General features: G+C 41.4%; 1 protein-coding gene across 11 annotated transcripts in view; it reads left to right on the forward strand.

Moving 5' to 3' along the window:
* The window catches only part of PLCB4 (phospholipase C beta 4), a 460,969-nt gene that overhangs the window by 184,287 nt on the left and 259,777 nt on the right, over positions 1 to 16,905 (forward strand). The gene's annotated exons all lie outside the window — the stretch shown is intronic.

Consider the following 16,905-nt stretch of genomic DNA (forward strand, 5'->3'; position numbering starts at 1 on the left):
CTGTTTTCATCTTTTGGCTATTGTGAATCGTGCTGCTATGAACATGTGTATACATGTATTTGAGTCTTTTTCCGTTGTTTTGGGATATACCTAGGAATGGAATTGCTGGGTCGCATACTAATTCTGTGTTTAACTTTTGGCGGTGTGGTGGAACCGTGCTGGTTCTTCTTTACAGCCATGAGATCTTCACGAGGCATCATGCACGCACTCTAGTTGCGGGCTCAGCTGCCCTGTGGCATGTGGGGCCTTAGTTCCCCCACCAGGGATCAGACCTGTGTCCCCTGCATTGGAAGGTGAATTCTTATCACTGGACCGTGAGGGAAGTCCCTATATTTAACTTCTTGAGGAATTGCAAAGCTCTTCTCCACAGTAGGTGCACTATTTTTCACTCCCACTATCAATGCACTTGAGTTCCCATTTCTCCACATCATTGCCGACGCTTACTTTCTTTTTCGTTTTTTAAAGCCATCTAATGAGTGTGAAATGGAATCACATGTGGTTTTGATTTGCATTCCATGATGACTAATGATGTGCATCTTTTCATGTGGTTGGCCATTTGTATAGCTTCTTTGAAGAAATGTCAATTCAAGTTGTTTACCCATTTTTTAAAGTGTGTTGATTGCTTTTTTGTTATTAAATTGTAGAAGTTTTTTCTTTTTTTTTATTCTGGATACTTGATCTTTCTCAGATATGTGACTTGCAGACTTTCTCTCATTTTATAGATTGTCCTTTCACTTTCTTGGTAGTGTCTTTTAATGCACACAAGCTTTTAATTTTAATGAAGTTGAATTCACCTATTTTTTTTTTTTGAATTCACCTATTTTTTAATGCTGTTGCTTTTGCACATGTCAAATATAAGAATCTGCTGTCAAACCCAAAGTTATATTTTGGCTCTTGAAACGCCTCTTCTCTTTGCTTTCGTTGTCATTTTCCGCTGTAGTGATTCTGGAACTGTGGTACTGCACCTCAGGAGAAAGCAGAGACCCAGTGAACAGTCCTGTGGTTGCATCGGGGATTATCACAAGTGTGCTAGACTTCAAACACTTCTCGTGTTTATGGTCACTCCCTTGGAACCATGATGAGAACCTTGTTGGTTATTCAAAGCAGAGCCACCATGCAGGCTTTTGGGTGAAAACTGCTTGTTAAAATTTCAAGGGAGGCAGAGGTTGGAGAGATTAGAAGAAGGAGAAAGACTCCATGTGTCATTGCTGGCTTTGAAGATGGAGAAAGATGAGCTAAGGGATAGATAGGGTCAGCCTCTAGAAGCCTAGAACAGCTCCAGCCAACAGCATGTAAAGGAGTCAGGACCTTAGTCCTATAGAACTATATAGAACCAAACTCTGCCAGCAAACTTAGTGAGCTTAGATGTGAATTCCGCCCCCAGGGACCCTGAAAAGGAATTCATCCCTGCCAGCATCTTGATCTTAACCTTGTGAATACTGAGCACAGAAACTAACCAACCCTCCTAGATTGTGACCTACAGTCAACAGAGAATGTTAAGTTTACCTTTGAATGCCTAAAAAGAAGTGAATGTTGTAAGTATCATTATAAGGATATCTTGGTTATTTTTTTTAAAACTGAAGATTGCACTGTATCATATATTATTTAGTAGATTTTTAAATTAAATATATATTGATTTTATTCATGTAACAAATGAAAACAAACTAATTCCAAGGAAGCCTTCTAGAAAAGAACAAAACATGTGGGCTTCCCATTTGCTGTTCTCTGATTCATGCATGTGTTCAGTTGTGTTAGTCATTGTCTTCAATTATATGAGCATTTTTAAAAAAGCCTTCTCTTATATAAAGCAAAACTGTGGCATAGGCATCAAAATCAGGAAGAAATCAGGAGGAGAGAGAGTGAGGAGGAAGACAGGTGATGTTGCCGGGATTGGTTGGTGGGTTGTCACATTTTTTTCCCAGTAAGTTTGACAACTGGTCCATTCCTTTGAGAGTAGTGAGGCTGGTGAGGCCTCCACCCAGGGCTACCCATGAGTGTTGGAGGTAACTTCTGGGCCTGGCAGGGCCTCCTGAGGCTGTCTTCCAGGTAGGTGAAACGGGCTTTTCTTACCTTCCCAGCTGGGTTAGGAGAAGTTTGGGGAGACACACAGACTGGGGTCCTGGGACCTTCATGCACTGAACAGGAGCATCTGAAAGTAGAGTCCCCCCTGGGTAAAGGGCCGGGTGGGAGCCCAAGAACTCTAAGAAGCAGGTCCTTGAGGGCGACAGATATCATCAGGCCTGACTCAGGGACTAGCCAGAAGTCACCACTGACTGTGGTCTGCAGAGCTTGGGCTTTGGAGTTTGGCAGGAGCTTTATAGCATCACTGTGAGGATACAATTCTCATCTGATGCAAACAAACCAGCCAAACACTATCAAAACCAGCACTTGCTCTTAGAGAGTGCATGACACCTAATAAGTGCTCAATTAACAATCGTCATTATTTGTGTTGAATATACCAAAGGGTGGTTCTGACAGTTTGCTCCTTAGAGAAGCCCTTGGCTAGGATTTCCGGGATAAGTGTAGACCATCGCCTGCGGTCTGAGGCATCCGCTGTGATGGTGCATTTCCTGTTGGAGTAGAAATACTAGCAACAGTGGAATTGCATCAAATAGGGGCAACAGAAGCTCCTCTGTGTCCATGTGTGCTTTCAGATCAGTTATGAGAGTGGCTGTCTGCAGTGTGAAGCGCTAAAACAGACCCAGAAATTCTGCACAGGAAGGGCTTTAGGAATCTGCGCCACCAGTAAACGGGCATGTGTCCCCTGCCTGGGCCCGCTGCCTTTCAGGGAGTTTACCATTTGACAGGGAAGTCTAGGAGCTAAAGTTCGCACAGCAAGAAGACATACCAGATGTCAGCGGACATACTCTCTCAGGATGGCATGGAAGTGGAAGATTTACTTCCTTAATTTATTTCATGTTTTATCCCTTAAAATGGTGAACTTATTTTTTTTTTTACTTTATTATCTAAAAAATTTCTTTTGCAACAATATGGTTTTGTTACATTGAAAACTTTTTCTTTTAAAATTTGTTTATTTAAATATTTTTATTGAGATATGATTTATAATATTCTATTAGCTTCAGATATACAGTTATACTCCACTTAAAGTTATTGTGAAGCACTGGTTATGTTCTCTGTTCTGTACAATGTATCCTGATAGCTTTTTATTTTGTGCACAGCAGTTTGTACCCCTTCACCTGCCTTGCTACTTCCTCCATTCCTCTTCTCACCTATGACTAGTTTTTTCCACTGTGTTTGTGATTCTGTTTCTGTTTTGACTTGTTGTTGTTATTGTTAAGTCGCTAAGGTGTATCCAGCTCTTTGTGACCCCACAGACTGTCGCACACCGGGTTCCTCTGTCCTCTGCCCCTTCGCGGAGTTTGTTCAGACTGCTGTCCACGGAGTCGCTGATGCCACCCAACCATCTCATCCTCTGCTCCCCCTTCTCCTTTGTCTTCCATCTTTCCCCACATCAAGGTTTTCTCCGGTGAGTTGGCTCTTCACATCAGGTGGCCAAAATACTGGAGCTTTAGCTTCCACATCAGTCCTTCCAATGAATATTCAGGGTTGATTTCCTTTAGGATTGACTGGTTTGATCTCCTTACTATCCAGGGGACTCTCAAGAGTCTTCTCCAACACCATAATTCAAAAGCATCAGTTCTTCAGCACTCAGCCTTCTTTATGGTCAAGCTCTCACATCCATACATGACTACTGGAAAAACCATAGTTTTCACTGTATGGACCTTTGTTGGCAAAGTGATGTCTTTGCTTTTTAATACTGTGTCTAGGATTGTCATAGCTTTCCTTCCAAGGAGCAAGCATCATTTAATTTCATGGCTGCAGTCACAGTCTACAGGGATTTTGGAGCCCAAGAAAATAAAGTCTGTCACAGTTTCTACTTTTTCCCCTTCTATTTGCCATGAAGTGATGGAATTGTATGCCATAATCTAAATTTTTTGAATGTTGACTTTCGAGCCAGCCTTTTCACTCTGCCATTTCACCGTCATCAAGGGATTCTTTAGTTCCCCTTCACTTTCTGCTGTCAAAATTATATCATCTGACATTGTTTATATGTCTTTTGCAGTTTTAATCGCAGCTTGTGGTCCAGACCGGTATTTCGCCGGATGTGCTCTGTATAGAAGTTATATAAGCAGAATGAACATGTACAGCTTTCTCATACTCTTTTCCCAATTTTCAACCAGTCTGTTGTTCCATGTCTGGTTCTGTTGCTTCTTGACCTGCATACAGGTTTCTCAAGAGATAGATAAAGTGACCTGGTATTCCCATCTCTAAGAATGTTCCACAGTTTATTGTAATCCACACAGTCAAAGGCTTTAATGTAGTCAATGAAACAGAAGTAGATGTTTTCTTGGAACTCCCTTGCGTTCTCCATGATCCAGTGAATGTTGGCAATTTGATCTCTGGTTCTTCTTTGTAACCCAGCTTGTACATCTGAAAGTTCTTGGTTCACATACTGGTGAAGCCTAGTTTGGGGGATATTGAGCATAATGTTGCTAATGTGTGAAATGAATGCATTTGTACAGTAGTTTGAACATTTGTTGGCATTGCCCTTCTTTGTGATTAGAATGAAAACTGACCTTTTCCAGTCCTGTGGCCACTGCTGAGTTTTCCAAATTTGCTGACATATTGAGTGCAGTGCTTTAAGGGCATCATCTTTTAGGATCTGTTTTGATATATTAATTCGTTTTACTTTTTAGATTACACATATAAGTGATAGCACACAGTATTTGTCGGACTTTTTTCACCAAGGGTAATATCCTTCAGTTTCGCCCGTGTTGTTGCAAGAGCAAGATTTCTTTTTTATGACTTGAGCAGTAGTCCACTGGATATATGTAACACATCTTTTCTATCCATTCCTCTGTCACTGGACATTTAGGTTGCTTCCATATCTTGCCTTGTTTAAACAGTGCTGCTGTGAACATTGGGGTGCATGTGTCTTTTTGAAGTAGTGTTTTATTATTTTTTTTTTGGATTATATATACAGGAGTGGGATTGCTTAAGACTTTTTTGTTTTGAAGATTAAGCCAGGAGTCATCAGAGTGATTATCCAGGAAAAAAGCTGGAGCATTTTTTGTACACTTTTTTCCCATAGGCCATGTTTTAGTCTGCTAGAGGTGCCATAACAAAATGCCATAGAACGTCAGAGACAACATAACTTGAACAACAGAAACATGTTTTTGCAGAGATCCGGAGGTTGAGAGTCCAAGTTCGAGGCGGCATCAGGTATGGTTTCTCCTGAGGCCTTCTCCTTGGCTTGCAGATGGCCACTTTCCTGCTGTATCCACACAGAGTCGTTTCTCTGTGCACACACATCCCTGGGATCCTTTTGTGTGTCTGAGTTTTCTCTCCTTACAAGGATTGCCGTCACATTGGATGAGGGCCCATCATAGGAGCCTATTTCTATTTTAATTACCTCACTAAAGGTTCTGTCTCCAAATAGGGTCACAGTGTGAGGTACTGGGAGTTCAGGCTTCAACCTATGAATTTTGGAGGAGACAAAATTCAGCTCATACCAGGCAGCACACGGGTGAAGGAGAACATAGACAGATAGGAATGAAGACCCAGAAAAGTGAGTCAAAAGTCAGAGCCATGGGGAATAAGGAGGATTTGTAGGAGGGGACTGTATGCCCTGCTACTGAGATAGAAACTATTTTGTTACCTGATCAATGTATCAATTAGCTTTTGCGGCCTAACAGACTACCCCCAAAATGTCCTGGCGTAAACCATCAACCATTTATTTAGCTCACAATTGAGTGGGTTGGCAGTTTGAACTTCCCTTAGAAGTCCTATTGCTCTCCACTAGCTTATGTAAGCATCTGTGGTCAACTGCTGGGCATACTGAGGGCTGGCTGGTCAAGGATGGTCTTAACTGGATGGCCCATTTCTCCTCCACGTGTATCTTGATTTCAAGCAGGCCAGTTTGGGCTTCACAAGGGAGAGAGTGTGAATGAGTATAAAAGCACATATCCTCCTTTCTTCCACACTCTGGTTGTCAGGGGAAGTCACAGACCAGTCCAGATTTAAGAGATGGGGAAATACACCTTTTCAGGTGAATGGTTTTGAGACAAAGATTATTTGACTCTGAAAATCATGTAGCCTGTTACATTTTATATTCATAATACTTTGCCGCTCCCTAGCTCAGAGGGTAAAGCATCCGCCTACAATGCAGGAGACCTGGGTTCGATCCCTGGGTTGGGAAGATCCCCTGGAGAAGATATGGCAACCCACTCCAGTATTCTTGCCTGGAGAATCCCATGGACAGGGAAGCCTGGCAGGCTACAGTCCATGGGGTTGTAGAGAGTCAGACATGACTGAGCGAATAGACTTGTTTGTATTCATAGTCAGAAAATAACAACCTGGAAAGGAATTCCTAGGGCGTTTATTTATGAGTGGTGGTTCTTTCTTCCCAAACTGAGATGAATAGTTTAACTAGATCATTTCCTTCAGTCAGGGTGTCTTACTTTCCTGTGTGGCTTGATCCATCTAGCTCACTGGCAAAGATCCTAGTCAGGAGAATGCCGAGTGATAGCTCAGTTTTCTTCCCTTATGCTACTTAGGATGTAGCCTCTGGAAAGAAAGTGGAAACCTTCAGCTGTTATCTCGTGGAGATAGCTCTCATGAGGCTGTAACAGGAAAACAAGATCTCTGGGGTCTTGGGTAGGGAGGATGTGGAGAAAATCCAAAGTTGACACCTTATGTGGAAGAATATGCTTCATATAAACTCTCACAGAAGAGAGAGTTACCTCCTTGTCACCAGGCTTACTAGTCCTTTGCACTCACATGGGGCTCTCTCTGTTAAGTGACTCCTCCCTATAATCAGTATTTCATATGAAAAAACATGCTGTCTCTAGCAGCTGGTCCTCAGTGCCATTATGGGATGGTTCTGGACCCTGGATTACATGGAGACGAAGAAGAACATCTTGTGGGGCAGAGAAAGCAAACTGGTGTGTGAAGGCTGAAATGTTCAATATTAAAGTTTTTTATCTGGAAAATAAACTTATTTTTTAGTGCACTTTCATAGAACCGTTTGACAGATTCTTATACAGTTCAACATATGCTCACCATATACCACTAGCATTTTCACTCTTAGAGTTTGTTTTCTTCCCCCCAAAGATAATGAAAAGTTATATCCATGCAAAGACTGTAAATGAATGTTCATAACAGCCTTAGTTTTACTAACAAAAACTGAGAAAAAAAAATATACACCAAATTAATGCATAGCAATTTATGAGCTCTGCATGTAATGGAATACTGCTTAGCAGTAGAAAAAGAACAAGTTACTGGTACACCTAACACCTTGGGGGAACCCCACGTTGGGGGAACTCAGAAACATCCTACTATGTAAAAGAAGTGATACATTAAAGGGCACTTGCTGTGTTATTTCATTTATAGGATGTTCTGGCACTGGCCAATCTGATCTGTCTTGGTGGAAAGCGGATCTGTGCTTGCTTGTGGCTGGTGTGTGTTGGGTAGGGTGTAGGGTGGGATGGCTAAGGGTCCAGAAGAAGCTTTTGAATTGATAGAAAATGTTCTAGTATCTTGATAATGGTGCTAGTTACATGGGTGCATTGTATTATATATAATGTAGACCTCAATAAATCAAGGTGTTTGGAGGGGTTTTGTCCATATTTTTCAATACATATGTGACATTAAGAGCAATATCATGAAAAATTTTTTGTTCATCAGATGGGTCATATGTTTGAAAAGGTTGAAGTTTAAAACTTTCTAGAAGTTACAGTTTTTTTTGTTGTTGTTTAGTTGCTAAGTCGTGTCCTACTCTTTTGTGACCCCATTGCCTGTAGCTTGCCGGATTCCTCTGTCCATGGGATTTCCCAGAAAAGAATACTGGGTTGCCATTTCCTTCTCCAGGAGATCTTCCTGACCCAAGGGTCAAACCTGTGTCTCCTGTATTGGCAGGCAAATTCTTTACCACTGAGCCACCTGGGATAGCCTACGCTTTTTCTCAGATTTATTCATCTTTAAATTGTCCATTGTTGGAAACAGTGGGTAATAACAAGCAAGTAAACTGCTTAGAATCTCATCATATTTAGACCTGGCCTGTGTGACTAAGCCAGTAAATCTTTTTAGTTGAATCAGATTTTTAAAATTCTTTGCTTCCCAAATTTCCCAGATTTCCCAAATTCTTTGGGAACTTCATTTATACAGCTGAACTATGGTAACTACTGCTAGGTGAGGAAAGTAGGTCATTTTTAACATTTGATGCAGTGTGGAAGAATAAAATCAAGTTTATGGTTCATAGATCATATGTTCATGTCAATCAATCAATTCTTATTCCTATGAAAAGAGTGTTTTAAACATGGGTAAATGTTTTATGTGTACCATACAGGTTCCAGAGTGGAGAAAATAATATAAGAACAAGAGGCAAATAGCCCCTTAAAATCATTTGGAAGTGCCCAATCTAGCCAGGTAGAACCTGCTGTTAAAATTCTGTTTTGGCCTATTCACTCTCTGATTGTTTAAAAGATAAAGCTGAGAGAAAAATAGGTTTGTCATATGTTTATTTGGATTCAGTGCTGGATGTAACTTAGTAACATTTTTTTACCATCAAAGGATTTTTAAATTCTCAGATGTCATTCATGCTCCAGAGTGCTAGCACTGGTGATTTATGCTGTCAAAAGCTCATGATGCCAAAACGAAAGCAAATTTTATTTTTCATCTTAGTCAAATTATAGTCTATTTCAATTGACTAAAATACATCTCATTTTAGTTTTGTTTTGATCATTCAGAAATGGACTGTAGATTTCATATTTTTTAATATTATTAAATAATAAAGAAGCTGACTCAGGAAAACTTTATAGTTCTCCCATGATTAGTGTTTTCTAAAATGGTCATTTTTTTGGGTATTTTATGTCTGTGATTAATTCAATCATATATCAAGTATTTATCAAGTGTCTAACAGGTACCAAGCATTTTTTTAAAGCATTTGGAAGACAGCAGTGAATTAGAGAAGAATGATTTTCTGGTAGAGAGAGAGAGAGAATACAGAAGTAAACAGGAGAAGGGTCCATGATTAATAAGACTCTAAGCTCACTTCCTCCCACAGACACATTGGGTCTACACCTCCATACAGAGCAGTTCTCTTGAAGAAGACCTGAGTGCTGACTGAACAGCTACTGCACATAGAAGGGACCCCAGGGAAACAAGTAGGGAAGATGAAGACATGGTGCCCATGGAAACCTCTCCCCTGGGACAACAACCTTAGTAGGGAGGGATATTAACGGGGACCCAAGCACAGACTCACCCACCCTGGGACACAGTGATAAACAGCAGTATAAAGGGCCCCAGACTATACAAGAAGGAAAGCCTTTATTAAATCTAGTTCTGTTGGAACTAATAAAGAATTCAGTAAAGTTTCAGGATGCAAAATTAATATACAGAACCTGTTACATTTCTATATCCCAATAACAAAATGTTAGGGAAATTAAGAGGATCATCCATTTATAATTACATCAAAAAGAATAAAATATCTAGGAATAAAATTTAGCTCAGGAGGTGAAAGAGTTTAGGACATAGGGAAAACTGTTGGACATTTAGGAGGGAAATTGAAGATTACCCAAGTGGAAATCCATGTACTCATGGATTGGAAGAATCAGTATTATTATAATTGTCCTGCTACTCAAAATAATACAGAGAGTCAGTGCAATCCCTATCAAAATATGAAAGGCATTTTTCATAGAAATAGAATAAATGATGCTAAAATTTGTATGGGAGCACAAAAGACCCCGAATAGTCAAGATAGTATTGTGAAAGAAAAACAGATCTGTAGGTATCATGCTCCCATGCTTGAACGTATACTGTGAAGTTACGGTAATCAAAACAGTATCGTACTGACACAAAACAGCCACACAGATCAACTGGAACAGAATAGTGAATCTAGGAAAATAAACCCACATTCATATGGTCAATTAACCTATGACAAAGGTGGCAATAATATTGCTGTTCTTCAGTGGCTAATTCTGCCTGACTCTTTGTGACCCCACGTACCACAGTACACCAGGCTCCTCTTTCCTCCACTATCTCCTGGAGTTTGCTCAAATTCATGACCATTGAGTTGGTCATGCTATTTGACCATCTCACTCTCAGCCACCTCCTTCTCCTTTTGCTTTCAATTATTGCCAGCATCAGGGTCTTTTCCAGTGAGTCGGCTCTTCACATCTGGGGACCCAAGTACTGGAGCTTCAGCTACAGCATCGATGTACAGTTAGACTCTCAGTCGTGTCTGACTCTTTTCGACCCCATGGACTGTGGTCCACCAGGCTCCTCTGTCATATTCCAGGCAAGAGTACTAGAGTGGGTAGGGGATCTTCCCAGTCCAGGGGTTGAACCCAGGTCACTTGCACTGTAGACAGATTCTTGACTGTCTGAGCTACCAGGGAAGTTTTCAGTGACTTCCTTATTGGGAAATCTGAAGGTCTTCTTTCTGTCCCCATCAACCACCTTAACAATTTTGACCCAAGTAACCACTCTCTCCTTCCTGAAACTCTCTTCTCTTAGAGACAGCAATTCCACACTGTCCTAATTTTTTTTATCTTATCAACCACTTTTCCTCAATCAGGATCTCTTTTGCTTTGCATAACCTCTATATGTTAGAGTGACCCAGGGCTCTTCTCTATGTGTTTTCTCTTCTGCTCTCATGTGGGACCAAAGCTTTACATAACACCTATATTTTCATTCCTAGTTCTCATGTATTCACCTGTTCCAGACTCACATATCCAACTGCCTACTTGACATTTCCACTGGAATACTTACTAAGCATATTAAACTTTAAAATTTAAAGCAGAACGCTTGATTAAAAAAAACCACACTTTTCCTCTAGCTTTTAACTTATCAATAAATATGTCACCTGTTCTTCAATCTGGCACCTTAGGTGTCATCTTCAGTGCCACCTTTCCCCTCATTATCCATATCCAATTCATCTGCTGCTGGCACTGCTTCCAAAACAGTCCCCCGAATTAGCCTACTTCTCTCCATCACCATCACAGTCAGTTTGACTGTGAGTTTTTCTTCAGCTTAGTTCAATTCCACATTGCTTAGTAGACAGAGAATTGGGTGTATTCCTCTTGGGGAGCTGGTGAAGTGGGAGACAGTGAAATGGTAAGAGTGTTTGGACAATGGAGTTTAGACTGGATAAGAAGGGAAGGGAGGCCCGGGACAGTGATGGATAATGAAAGAACAGTAGAGTCAATGGATGGTAGGACTCTGTGAGAAATAGAATTGTTGGACTTGGAGTTACAGTAGTTGAGAAGGTAACAGATGATGGATAGGGAAGGATGCTGGCATATGACTTTTAGAGGGGGTATTGTTGCTATTGTTGCTTATTGATGTTTTCAAGGTCAAGGAAATGCCTGTATGTGTGGGTGACTAAAGTTGAGTGGATGAAGATATTATCCATGATTAAGAAGCCAAGAGTCTTGACTTCGCCCTTGCTTCTATAGGCCATAAGTGTTAAAATGTATTAATCCATATTTTACAGAAAAATATTTAGTAGTCCCTATCCAACTGATGTAAACCAATTCTATTTCTATAGATTAGACTTCTCAATTTAATGGAAACGTGACTTCTGACAGCAGCAAACTATACTCATTGTAGCCTCAGGCACCCAGAAAAACAGGCCACTTTCCCAATTCTGTTTTCAAAAGTCTGTGGCAAGTCCATGAGTGGCCTAACCTTGTTCCTGGGGCTTAGGCAGGACCAGGAAGCCTTGGCTGGCAGAGTTCCCAGATGTAGAGGCAGGCTGTGGGGCACTTGATCCCGTAGATGCCTCCTACAGATACCAGTTGGTTTATATCATTCAGTGGGTGAGGAAGATATGCTGGACACAGTTCATGGACAAACTCTCCCTGAGAAATGTGATGTAGCCCCCTCAGTCACTGTTTTTGGCGTCTTATATGAGTGGTTTTGCTCTTTCTTTGTTGTTGGCTGTAGCCTCCTCTGGATGCAGTTGCATGGGTTTACTTGTCCTGCAGCTTGTGGGATCTTAGTTCACTGCCTGGGAATGGAACCCACATCCCCATCATTGGAAGGTGGATTCTGTACCTCTGGACTACCAGAGAAGTCCCTGGACCTTGTTCTTAACTTACTTTTCCAATTTAGTTCAGGAGGAAATATAGCAGGCTGTGATGGCCTCTTTCTACTTCCAGGCCAAATAACTCTGTTGCCCAGATCCCTTGGTTTGTCTGTCATTTAAGTATAAAATTTCTATATTGAAATGTAGCTAACATACAATTAGAAAAGTACACAGATCATTAAGTGTATAGCTTCCTGGATTTTAGTGAGGTTAGGGCATGTGTATAACCTGAAAAAGGAGAAGGGGGCAGCAGAAGATATGATTAAATAGCATCCCTGACTTAATGGACCTGAATTTGAGCAAACTCTGGGAAATAGTGGAGGACAGAGGACCCTGGCGTGCTTCAGCCCACGGAGTTGCAGAAAGTAAAATACAACTTAGCGACTGAAGAACAGCAACAACAACCTGAACAAACAACAGGATGGTCCCGGCACCTCACCCCCAGGCTCCTCCGTGGCCCATTCTGGCCGCTGCTCCTTCCTTTCCCTAAGGACACCCTACTGACTTCTTACACTGTCGATTCAGCTTGTCTTATGTCGGAGTTTTCACAGGAAAGCCTGATTCTGGTGAGCACATATACTGATAAAAATAAGGACATTTAGATGACCCATAGGTCTGCACTTCCTCCCAAGGCCTGAAATTCCACTCCCCCTCCCAAAACAAGGAGGAATGACCTTCTGGCATAACAAGCGATATTACCCCCAGAGGCTGCTGGTGATTACATAATGATGTAAACTCAGAGGACACAGGACTGCTTTTCTAGCATCCAGACTTTTTTGATTTTTTTTTTGTTGTTGTTGTTCAAATATGAGCCTTGGGAACATTTTCCATGAGAGTCCTACAGGGAACAGCCTACTTAGACCCAGGCTAATTGGACAAGGCAGTGTTTAATCTTTCATTTGTGTGTTGGTAATGGAGACAGCTCTTCTGATAAAGGTAACAGATGCTGACTGAATTGCTCTTGCATCCTTCTGCAACAGAGCAGGGCTGGGAGATGTCAGCCTCCGAGGCAGGGTTTTCCTGGGCTTATTTTTTTTTTTTTTATTTATTTTTTTTTTTTTTTTTTTTTTTTTTTTTTTTTTTATTTTTTTTATTTTTTTTAATTTTTATTAGTTGGAGGCTAATTACTTTACATCATTACAGTAGTTTTTGTTACACATTGATATGAATTAGCCATGGATTTACATGTATTCCCCATCCCAGTCCCCCCTCCCACCTCCCTCTCCACCCGATCCCTCTGGGTCTTCCCAGTGCACCAGCCCCGAGCACTTGTCTCATGTACCCAACCTGAGCTGGTTATCCGTTTCACCCTAGATAATACACATGTTTCAATGCTGTTCTCCTGAAACATCCCACCCTTGCCTTCTCCCAGAGTCCACAAGTCTGTTCCATACATCTGAGTCTCTTTTTCTGTTTTGCATAAAGGGTTATCGTTACCATCTTTCTAAAGTCCATATATATGTGTTAGTATACTGTAATGGTCTTTATCTTTCTGGCTTACTTCGCTCTGTATAATGGGCTCCAGTTTCATCCATCTCATTAGAAGTGATTCAAATGAATTCTTTTTAATGGCTGAGTAGTATTCCATGGTGTATATGTACCACAGCTTCGCTTTTGCACAACAAAGGAAACTATAAGCAAGGTGAAAAGACAGCCCTCAGATTGGGAGAAAATAATAGCAAATGAAGCAACAGACAAAGGATTAATCTCAAAAATATACAAGCAACTCCTCCAGCTCAACTCCAGAAAAATAAATGACCCAATCAAAAAATGGGCCAAAGAACTCAACAGACATTTCTCCAAGGAAGACATACAGATGGCAAAAAAACACATGAAAAGATGCTCAACATCACTCATTATCAGAGAAATGCAAATCAAAACCACAATGAGGTACCATTATACGCCAGTCAGGATGGCTGCTATCCAAAAGTCTACAAGCAATAAATGCTGGAGAGGGTGTGGTGAAAAGGGAACCCTCTTACACTGTTGGTGGGAATGCAAATTAGTACAGCCACTATGGAAAACAGTGTGGAGATTTCTTAAAAAGCTGGAAATAGAACTGCCATATGACCCAGCAATCCCACTTCTGGGCATACACACCAAGGAAACCAGATCTGAAAGAGCCACATGCACCCCAATGTTCATCTCAGCACTGTTTATAATAGCCAGGACATGGAAGCAACCCAGATGCCCTGGGCTTATTTTTAATGGATGGGAGAGGCACTTGGTCCAGATAAGCGGGAGAATTCTAGAAGAGTTTCTATGGAAACTAACAGTGTCAGATGGGATCAATGGTGGTTGAATACCGTTTCCTCCAAAGGCGACTTAGCTTATAGGATTTTGACTAAAACTTGGCCTGGGAGAAGTGAAAGAGGGAGATGCTGTCTTTTATAGGAAAGGACAATAGCATACAGATTTCTTTGTCAACTGTTGCCCTGTTTTTGCTCCTGTGTCACACTTGTTATTCTAGTACTATTTCCTCCACTATTTCCTGGAGTTTGCTCAAATTCATGTCCTAAATAATTCCTTAATGATGCATTTACTGTGTCACAAAAATACAGATTGTGGAATAATGGGTTGCTCTCCCACATACTCTAAGAGAGTAAATAAAAAAGACAAAATAAGAACTTCAAAGCATGCTGTTTTCTGTATTATATTTTTTCTCACTTTTCTCCATTGTGTTTTATTTATTGGAGTATATTTTACATTTACTAGAAAATCCATAGATCACAGTTGAAGACTTTTTATATTTTTATATGTATGTACACTGATATAACTACTTCCCAGATCAAGATGTATTTGTGTATGCAGGGTTGTGGGTGTGAGTATATGCTTAAGTGACCCGTAATCTCTGCCTACACACATGTGTCTTATCATAGCCTTTATTAGCTCTGTGTGGTTAAGGATCACTTCCTTATATTTCTAAGTTGAGTTGCCGCTTACTGTTTCTCGGGTCCCGTGGTAAAGAATCTGCAAAACTCTTAGGAGCAGCCTCATTTCTAAGCCTGAGGGGGTTTGCATACCCATCTTGCAATTTGGAGTTAATAAGGGCCTCCCCTAATTCAGATCAGCAGCTGTTGCTAGCCAGGCATCATTTACTAATCAAATGCTGATTGAGCCCTTACTATTTATAAAGCATTCTCCCAGATTCTGTCCTCTCCAAACATAATTCAGATACAGAATATGCCTTCCTACAGCATGTATGTTACAGAAGTTAAGCTATGCAGTTCTAAAGTGTGTAAAGAATAAAACATGCTAGCCAAGCATCTCTTTGTTCCAGATCTTGAAGGCAGAAGGGTTTGGGCAGAGGGAGATAATGGTGGGGAATGCCCTCTGTGCATTCACGGTGGAGAAACCTCACACTAGACCACCGCTCCTGGGACTGCAAACCAGTGGTGGGGCCAAAGTTTGATCAACAAAAGAGGAATTCCAGATTGTGTTAATCTATGTTTTGTGTAGAAGTGAAATGATGAATTAAACAAAGCCAGACACTTTTCTTTATACCATGGGATTCCCAGAGCCCAGAGCATTCTAATGTAGATTGTGAATCTGCCTATGGGAGTTAGAGTGTGCAGCATATTCCAAATTGTTTTTCCATGGAATCCATTCTTTCCTTTCCTTTCCTTAGTATTTTTATAAGAATTAGTGGAGGCATTAGTATTGCTTGGAACACTCTTGGGGGTCACACTGCAGTGGGCAGTGATGAGCTAAGGGAAGTTTTCCTCAGGAAAGGAAGGGAATAGCATTAAAGGGAGCAGTGCTCTGTAAATAATCACATAGAAGCTGGCAGATTGAGATGACTGGGTTGGTTGGGGGCTGGAAACAGAAGCTAGGGATTGGAGCAGAAGGAAATGATGAGTTTGTAGAGCAATAAGGCCAGTCCAGGTGAGAGCCTAAAAGCAGACAGATTAGAACGATGATGCCTGGCAGTGCAGGGATGTGGGTACTGTAGGAAGGACTTGGGTTCTGTGGACCTATCACTGGCATATTACCATTTTAACAGTCAACCATGAAGACATTCTGCGGTCAGTTCCCTATAAGCAACTCATGTAATACATGTCATGGTTCACAAAGACGGTTTCTAAAAGCAGAGTGGTCCTGTGCTAAGACTCTAAGGGGCTGCTGGGCTGCTGGCTGCCACGTGTGTGCTGTGGAGGAGGTGGGCTTGACCCTTCAGAGGACGCAAGCATAGCTGTCCTCCAGCCCGGAGTAGGAGAGCTGGGGAGCAGCCTTTGCTTTCTCAGGTTGGCCTTACCGTTCAAGTTCTTTCTACACATGACACTGTCTCCGGGCAGCACCACATTTCTGGGCAGCTGCTCCCTTCATGGATTTTCACACAGCAGAACCTCTTCCTGTGATTTTTCAGGGCTTAAAAGGAAAGTGGAAATCATCAGCAGTTCCTCATTACTGAGGCTCTTAGTGCAGTTTTCCATGCTATAAATGTGCTCAAAGACAATCCTAAAGGAAATCAGTCCTGAATATTCATTGGAAGGACTGATGCTGAAGCTGAAACTCCAATACTTTGGAGACGGGGATGACAGAGAGTGAGATGGTTGGATGGCATCATGGACTCAATGGACATGAGGTTAAGCAAGCTCTGGGAGTTAGTGATGGACAGGGAAGCCTGGTGTGCTGCAGCCCATGGGGTCACAAAGAGTTGGACATGACTGAGCGACTGAACAGAAAGAAAATCAGGTTGTATTTGAGGGACTTTCTGACTTATCTCACAGAATACCCTCTGCTCCTCTTGGTTGCCAGCTGGGTCATCTGTATTGTATTCAGTAGGGTAAGTGTAA

This window comes from Odocoileus virginianus, chromosome 9, assembly GCF_023699985.2.
Source record: "Odocoileus virginianus isolate 20LAN1187 ecotype Illinois chromosome 9, Ovbor_1.2, whole genome shotgun sequence".
NCBI lineage: Eukaryota > Metazoa > Chordata > Mammalia > Artiodactyla > Cervidae > Odocoileus > Odocoileus virginianus.